Raw genomic sequence first — 9,135 nt, forward strand, 5'->3', positions numbered from 1 at the left:
GCCGAGCGGCGGATTCGGGGCGAGAAGCGCGCTGGCCTCCAGGAGGAAGGGAGGCGGGGCCATCCTTGCTCTTCCGCCCATTCACAAATCACCAACACCCATTGAGTGTCCCTCCCAGTGCAGGGCTCCTGGAACCCAAATTGGGCTAAGTCCCAGTCTTCAGGGGATTCTCATTCTTCGATCTGGTTCCGACTACCAATCCATGAAAAGAGCGCTCATTGGGAGCAGCAATTTGGGGTTAGCCAGTGGAAAAATCTTCCAAATACCTTTTCAGGCCAGGGATTGCCAGGGCTTTCTCTGTTCATGATATCCAGCGTGGGGATTCACATCGGCTTTCTGAACCAGACTATTTATGGTATGGAAAACATCCATCTTCAGTCATCAAAAAAGCGGGGGATGGATGGAGGGGGGAGGGTCAGCGAAGACCTCACTGAGACAGTGGCACTGAACAATGGCTTGAACAGAGTGAGTCCGGTGGATATCTTGGGTAATAGCCAGACTAGCCAGCAATGGCAAAGGCCCTGAAGAGACTGTATGTTCAAAGAACACCAAAGAGGCAAATATGACTGAAAGGAAGTAAGCCAGGGGGAGAATGAATGATGGCAGAAGAGGTCAGAAAGGCAATAGGGAGATGGAGAATTCAGGTCCTGTGGGTCTTGTAGGCCAGGGGTCCCCATTCCTTGGGCCACAGACTGGTACCCGTCCATGGCCTGTTAGGAACAGGTGGCACAGTAAGAGGTGAGCGGCCCTTGAGCCAGCAAAGCTTCATCTGTATTTGCAGCTCCTCCCCAGCACTAGCATCACCGCCTCAGCTCCACCTCAGATCATCAGGCATTAGATTCCCATAGGAGCACAGGTCCCTGGTGCCAAAAAGGTCCCTGGGGACCACTGTAGTAGGCCATTGCGAGGACCTTGAATTAAACAGAGAGGAGAGACGATATGACAGGTTTTTGAAGAATCACTGTAGTTGCTGTATTAATAGACTCTGGAAGCAGGGAGATGACTTAAGAGGCTGCAGTTGCATAAGAGACCACAAATGCCCGAGTCTAGACAATTCCAACAATCGTGAGAGGTAATAATAAAATAGTTGTTGTTTTAAGCAATAAATTTGGGGGTGGTTTGTTAAGTTGCGGTAGATAACAGGAGGAATGGTCATTTTCTTTCCCACACATTCCTGCAATTTTATAATCTTTCGGAAACTTCCTTTTTCTATCCATCTCTTAAACGTTGAATTGTTTTAGCTACCTGCCAGTTGGGAGGCAGAGTCTAATTTCTGTAATAAAAATAAAGAGATTTGACTTCATTCAACAGTATTTATTGAGTGCCTAGTATTTGCCAAGAAATGTCTTAGATGCTAGATGCTGGGGATACAGCAGTCAACGAGAAAGAGAGTACTTGTAATTTCTCCCAGACTTTCAACCAGAAGAATAAGAGCTTGGCTTAGATTGTGCTTAAAAAAAGAAAAAAAAAAAAAGACCTGCGGCCATATCCATAAAACCAGCCTATCCCTGTATTGCCTCTCCTTCGCTTTAGGATGCTGGGGATCAGTTATTAAATAATCATTTATTTTAATTAAAATGTAACACAGAGTGTGTTGGTAAAAGCCGACTGTGGATTGATTTGGCCACAAGAGGCCTGAAACTTGACTTCTCTTTTCTTATGCAGAAAGGTCCTCTTTCTCCTTGGTATTAGCTCAAATAAGCAGAAGCCTTGAGAATTACAGCATAGAAAACTAGTTACGAAGTAAGAACAGCATTCAAACCCATATCTAGTGTCAGTTTTTAAATGCTTATGTTTAAACTAGCAAATGTTTTCAGAGAACTAGAGGACTTTCTCCTCTAATTGAGGAAGTAGTTGAGGGATTACTTCATTTAAATTCACTTTAAATTGTTCCCTTAGGGCACTGGTTCCCAAACTTTTTGGTCTCTGGGCACTTTCCGCTCTTAAAAATTATTGGGGCCCCTGAAGAACTTTTGTTTATGTGGATTATATTTATTGATATTTGCCATATTAAAAATTCAAACTGAGAAATTTAAAAAATTTTTTTAAATTAAAAATAATAAAACCACTACAATGGTAACATAAATAACATTTTTATGAAAACATGTAAGTTTGTTTTCAAAACAAAACATTTAGTGAGAAGAATGCCATCATTTCACCTTTATATAGGTCTAATGTGTGGCTAAATAGAAAACAGTTGGATTCTCCTATCAGAAGTGATACATTGTTTGAGATGAATTATATGATGAAAACCTGACCTCACACAGATACGTAATTGGAAAAAAGATATTTTAATAGCCTTGTAGGTATTGTAAATATTTGTTGTGGATATTCTTCTTTGATAATATACCAAAACTCATGAAGTGGTAGTTTGTTAAAGATTAGTTGCAATGTAGAATCATGTCAATGAACATTTTGTACTCTGTTATAATACTTGCACTTTAGACATTTATCTGTGCATGATCTCGCAACTTGATGCATCAATCATTTGCAAAATATTGGTTTACTGAGTTATACAGATCTTCTTGACGTTGACTCATTATACTATACAATATTTTAAAATTCACGTTTGTTAATATCATCACCAATTTCATCAGAAAAGTTCTTAAATACTGGAAAGCTGGCAAGCTTATGATGACAAATACAAGTTTTCCAAACTTCTGATTTTTTCTTGAAAGCTCAAATATTATCCTTGGCAAATACTGTTAGTGGCTCTTTGAAGTGATTGGCTTACTTCATTCATTTTGATAAATTGTTAGTCACAGTTTGTCGGTTGTTCTTTTAAGTAAATATAGTGTTCTTTGAAAAAAGCAGTAGTTCACAAAGCAAACAGTCACCCAAATGCTCTTTCTGGAAACAATCATACTTCTTTAGTAAGCACAGAAGTATTATATGTGTACTTCCTATTTCATCACATAGAATATTAAAAAGATGTGTACCCAAGGGCCAAGATTTAATAAAATTATTGCTTCACAAAGACATTCTTAAGTGAAATTTACTTTGCTTTATTGTTATTTTTATTTTAAGTATGTGGCAGTGACAAATACAATGACTATTAGTGCTGTCTGGAATCACTACTTTGATTCATACTAAAGCAACAGCAGTTTTTACTCACCATTGCAATGCAAATATTAATATAATGAAAGGGCAAATAAGGTTTTAGTATTATTATAAAAATAGTTTTGACCTGACAGATTCCCTGAAAGTTTCTCAGGGACTCCCAGAGGTCCATGGAGCATACTTTAAGAACTGTCGCCTTATGGATTCCTTCTTTCTGGCTCCCACTGCTTCTACTACTTACATTAAGGCACTCACCACGGGAGGGTCGTTGTCCTCTTTTTCATGTCTTCTCTATCACGCGGAGAGCCCTTTGAAGACAAAAGCTATATCTTATTTGCTTCTCTGTCTCCAAGTCCTAACAGGACCTAGGACATACTAAATAAACAATAGCAAATGAATTAAAAATTTCTCATAGATTTTCCCTCGACCTCCCATTTGGTGGTGGGAAAATTGGGCTGAGGGCCTAGGTCACTGACATCTCTTTTTCCGAACATTCCTTCTTACGAAGTCAATCCATATTATTATCCTTCATGCCTAGCCTCATCCTTATTATTTATTTATTAATTATATGGGAAATACTTAATAAATGCTAATTGAACACAAGGCTGTTCTGCTCACATTTCTTCCCCAAGGGACATTTGCATGTATGTGTTTGTCTGTAGTGGGGGAATAGTTTAAGAAGGTCAAGCTTTAAAGGTCTTTTTGAACTGTGGGAGACAAAAGAAACCTTTCAAAAGTTGGGCCATGGCTCAGAAATACTCTTCCCACGGTCTGCAAGAGATCTCTCTCTTTGGGAATTTTGCTGGCCATGTCACAATATTCATCTACTCTATTTGGCCGTGGACTTGTCAGAGGAGCAGGAAATTATTATTTTTAGAGGGCTGAGTGAAAGATAAAAATGAAAAGAGAAACTATTTGGCAACCAATTGCAGGTCCTAAAATATTTGTGTTTTGTTTTTGTACATAAGCCCAGCAGTTGCTTGATATATTCAGAAGTTAGAGAACGAATGGTGCTAGTGTTTACATAAAGAGGTTGGAAAGACCCTTCATTAACTAGGACTTCAATATTTCCTTTCAAGCACACAGAATTTTTATTGTGAATGCAATAAAAAGTCAGAATCTGGACATTTATGCTCTAAACTGATGGGTCAATTTTTAAAATAAGTGATTGGTGGTTTTTCCTCTTTTATTGAAAACAAAACTTCAGATAGCTGATTTTTCTTGTTTTTAAATTAGAAAATTTGGTTTATGGGCCACAGTTCATTTATTTATTGAGCAACTATTTATTGAGTGACTACTATGTGCCAAGGACAGTTTTAGGCTCTTAGAATATATTACTGAACAAAAAAGGATCCACCCCTCATCCTAACAGGGAAAGGCAGCATAAATTATAAAGAATTTTATATTATAAATGAATAAACTGTGCAGTAAATTAAAAGGTGATAAGTCTTTTGGGAATAAGAAAAAGTTAGGCAGGAAGGAGGGACAGGGAGAGGGAAACCACCACAATGACAGCTATAAAGTCTTAGAGTTTTATAGAGGTTATTGAAATTTGGGACTTCTAGCTCATTTAAATCTTTCTACAACTTTCTAATAAATTTAGAAGCAAATACAAAAAGAACAGATGACATCAGTAAAAATGGTGATCCTCCAAAAATTCTCTCCTCCCTAAAAGCACTGAGAATACTGTCAAAATGTCAGAATCAACTTTTTTGGATGTTCATCATGAGCAGTGAATCTTATCACTTTTTTCATTGTGTTGGTGATTAGTCACTGCAAATCTCTTATTTAGTTCATATACAGATAGCAAAGAATGTAGCTGTGTTGCTTCTTTGTCTCCCAGTGATAAACTCATGTGACATTTTTTAAAAAATGAGTAATTGAGAATTGACCAATGAAATGAAAGTGTAGCAAAGAAATGAAAGGTGATAATACTGGAAGTGAAATTCAAATTGAATACAAATGGAGTTACAGATGAAATAGCTGATCATAAGAATATTGACACAACTGTCGTAACCAAGTATAGATATGCAGCCAGAGGAACTTAGTGAAGGCAACCTTATCTACATAAATGAGGAAAGTGGTTGTGACAAAAAGGCTGAAGATGTCCCAGAGGCAGCAATGCCAGCAAAACACTTCACATTAAAGGAATTCTCAAGGATATTTCAGAAAATGTGCAAAGAATAAAATGTTGGAGCTGATCCAAACTTAAAAGAGTATGACAGTTCATCGAGGCATATTGAAGATACTTTTTCCATAGGACAAGAAAAAAGAGGCAAGCACTGTTCGAATTGCTTTTGTTAAGTTTTTACAAAGAAAAAAATGTGATTCTCAATTTCTCTAAATGCTTCAGATTACAATGTACTAAATAAATAGTACTTTTACTATTTTTTCCATTTCCCTATATATTTATAAGCGACAATAAGAATTTTTAATTTTTGACAAAAATTTTAAAGGTCATGGAACAATGGTAATTTCTCCCATTGACTATTAAGATCTCTTTGCTTGGTTTCAACTTTCAGGGTCATTTTTACAGTCTGGCAATGTGCAAAATAAGGATTTCTTACATATAAAAAATTTAGCATAAAATAATGATAAGTATGTGAAAAGGAAGCATTTTAAATCACTGGTAAAAGAATAGGTACTTCGAAAAAGGAAGCTGAGGACATTGGTTAACAGCTAGTATATAGTCAAGCTAGGACATGAATATAGGCAAGGTAACTAAATATTGTGCTCTTAACTAATATTTTATATTGCCTTCCTCTGGTCTATATCCAATACATGGTTTCTTCCATAAAGATTTTGAATTCATAAAATTAAAAAGTTTGTACATTAGGAAAGAACTTTTATGAAATTAAATGGCAAAGTACAGACTAGGAAAATATTTGCAACACTTGACATAACAAAGGGGTTAATATAGAGGTTATAGCACCTTAGTTACAAAGTCAGCAGGCTTTGGAGCTGACAGACCACCATCCAAATCCTAGCTTCATCACTTACTACTTATGTGACCCTGGGCAAGTTATTTAATTAATCTTTGCTCTAGGTTTCTCATCTGCAAATGGGCATCGTAATAGTACTTACTTCATAGAGTTGTTCAGAAGATAAAATAATAGATGTACAGAACTTAGCACAGTGCCTTGCTGTGCTTATTATGCTAGGGCTAGCAAAGATTGTTATAAATCAATAAGAAAAATATAATCAAACCAATATAAAACTGGACAAAAATACATAAAAGGCAGTTCTTAAAGAAGAAAACATAAAGAAGAAAAATCATTGCTCAGTATAGTCAAATCAATGCAATCATACCATTTTTTCAGCGCATTAAATTGTCAAAAATATTTTTAAGTGTTAATGCTCAAGGCTGGTAAAAGTTTAGGACACAAACACTAAAGGGAGTGGAAATTGATACAATTTGGCAGTTCGATGAAGTGACTTTAGGAAGTTATTCTAAGGCGATAATCAAATAGGTATACAAGGATATATGCATGAGAATATTTGTTGTAACATCTGTAGTTTTCAACAAGAAAATTTATAAGCAACCTTAATGTCCATCTGTAGAGGGTTTTAAATGAATAAACATGAAAATTCCTTACAATGTAATACAATGCAGCCAATAAAAATAATGGTTAAAACGAGTATCCTGCTCCTCCCAGTGACCATTGTTTCCTGCTTGGATTACTGCCTGCCTCTAGTCTCTCCCTCTTGGCTCATTTTCTACACAGCTGCCAAAGGCATATTTAATCATGTCACTCCCTTGCTTGATGCTTTCATGGCTGCTCATTGCAAAATAAGGCTGGAGTCTCTTTTCTCTTCCCTTCACACTTCAGTAACACAGGATTCAACATGCTTCTCAGCTGGCTTTTGTGCCGAGTTATTTTCCATAAGGATTTAGCATTCCATTGAGCCCCAATGGTTAGAATCATCCTGTTTTGTCTTCTAACAATTCCCTTCCATTTCTCCTTTGGAGCTCTTATACACCTTATTAAATATTATGTATGCAATGATTTATTTAATAAGTCTCTCTCATTAGAGTTTAATCCCAAGGATAAAATTATCTGTTTAGCCACTATTTTATCCACCGCACCTAGTACAGTGCCTGACATATGTGCTCCATGCATTCACCAAATGAATGAATGTATTCACTGAATGAATGATTAAATGAAAAGCAAGCTATAAAATATACAGCGTGAGTCTAATTTGTTAAAAGAGGAACCAGACTCCTCTGGCAGGTACCAAACACAGAAACAGACTACTGCCTGCAGGCTGGCACTGTCCAGGTCCTTCCCAGGGAAAAGAGAACGGGAAGGGGTGCCTCAGATGGGCGGGACCAGGGGGCGGGAACTTGCTGGGAAAAGCCGAGCTTAATGGGAGTGGCGGCCTCTGGGGCTCCTGCCCCTTAAGCTACCTGGGCCAGAAGGGGCTGCCAGAGGAAGGGGCCACAATCTCCTGTGGACCACCCAAGGTGCAGAGATTGAGAAGCTGCAAGACTAGGGATGGGGAGGGGAGGATAAGAGAGGAGGCTCAGCTGGGATGTTAGACTCAGAGATAGGCCCCCTGGATATAGGGTGTGCACAGCCAGGGGTGTGGGGGTGTGGGAAAGGCCCAGTGCCAGAGGCCGGATTTCCAGGCAGGGCAGTCTCAGGGGACTACATGGGGAAACTATGAGAGAGTGACCTCAGGTAGGCCACTTCACTTAAGACTGTGCTTGAGGGTGAATGCTCGCTGTGAGGTCGAGGGGACTGTATCCACGCGAGGTCTCTCACCGGACACTTGTTCTTAAAGATTGCACCTTAGCTTTGTGGCAACTGGAGATGGCATGAAAGTGGGTAGCAAGGCTGCTGCCTCCTCTTCTGTAAAACTCCTGGCTTGGATGACTTTATCAGCCATCTCAGAGCTTTGTCTTCTATGATGTCAAATTCTTCTCATTTCATCCTCCAAATCACCATGCCCATCCCAGAAGATGCCAGGCCAGCTTTTGTTTCCCCTTCTGGGTATTGGGAGTCCTTATTTCCCTGCTCAGCTCCAGATTTAATGTTTGCCACTAAAAAACCCACCACTGCCGCTTGATACACATTTCCTGGCTACTAAAGTCCTGAAAAAGCCTTCTTTAACATCCCTCAGGAGCCCAATGAACACATTCTGATGGAATGAATTCATCCATTTATTCAACTTTCCCACGTGCAACACATTCTTTGATGGAGTGTCATGGAGGCCCTTAGGGAGAGAGGGGTGGGGCGAAGAGGTACATAAAGCCTAGAAGCAGATTTAAAGTCTAGGCTGTATTTTAGTGTTAGGTAAAAACGAGCTATTGAAGATTTCAGAGAGGACATAACCGGCCTTAACTTGTGCAAAATCTTGGGAGTGAGACAGAAGATGAGGAGTCAGGGCGGAGGTGATGGAGAAGTGATTAATATGGGGCAGTAGGGGCAGTAAAGATTTAATGCTGAGTGTAGGTTCTGAGCCAGGGAAGGTAGTGGCACTTCCTCAGTTGAGACTGGGCTGGAGGAGGGAGGAGAGATCATACCTTGGGTTTGGAGAGAGAGGAGGAAAAGACCATTATGTAAGGGGTGGGGTGGGGATGCTCAGCTGTTGTTTCATTCTTGGGGCAGGCAACCAAGGAGGATGACCATCACTCCCTATCAGTTTCTGGCACCTTATGTGGGGAGGAGCCTCCACCATCCATCAAAGTTTTTAGTTTTGAGTCCAGGCTGGAGCCAGAGAAAAACAAGGAGAAAACAAGGAGAAGCCAAAAACTGCAAAGTCCACGGCATGGGGAGGTAGAAGGCTCCCTTCAAGTAGCTCAGGCCTGGCAGCTTGTGCCGGGCTTTTGGAAGGTTCCCTCTCACAGAGGCTAAATAATCCAAGAAACAAGCCCAAGCACGCATAGGGCTTGTGGGTCTGTGGGGCCTGGCGACCAGTGTCAACTCACCGCCCCCATTCCAACTGCACACAGGGGCTGCATGCACTGGCTTTTTCTGAGTGCATCAACTCATGTCCAGAGCGACAGGGCAGATGCACACTGGTCCAGGGAAGGTATCCTGCCCTAGGTGAGGCCTAGTGGGACCCTGCTGA

The sequence above is a fragment of the Pteropus alecto genome, unplaced genomic scaffold (genome assembly GCF_000325575.1).
Source record: "Pteropus alecto unplaced genomic scaffold, ASM32557v1 scaffold484, whole genome shotgun sequence".
In the NCBI taxonomy this organism is placed as follows: Eukaryota; Metazoa; Chordata; class Mammalia; order Chiroptera; family Pteropodidae; genus Pteropus; species Pteropus alecto.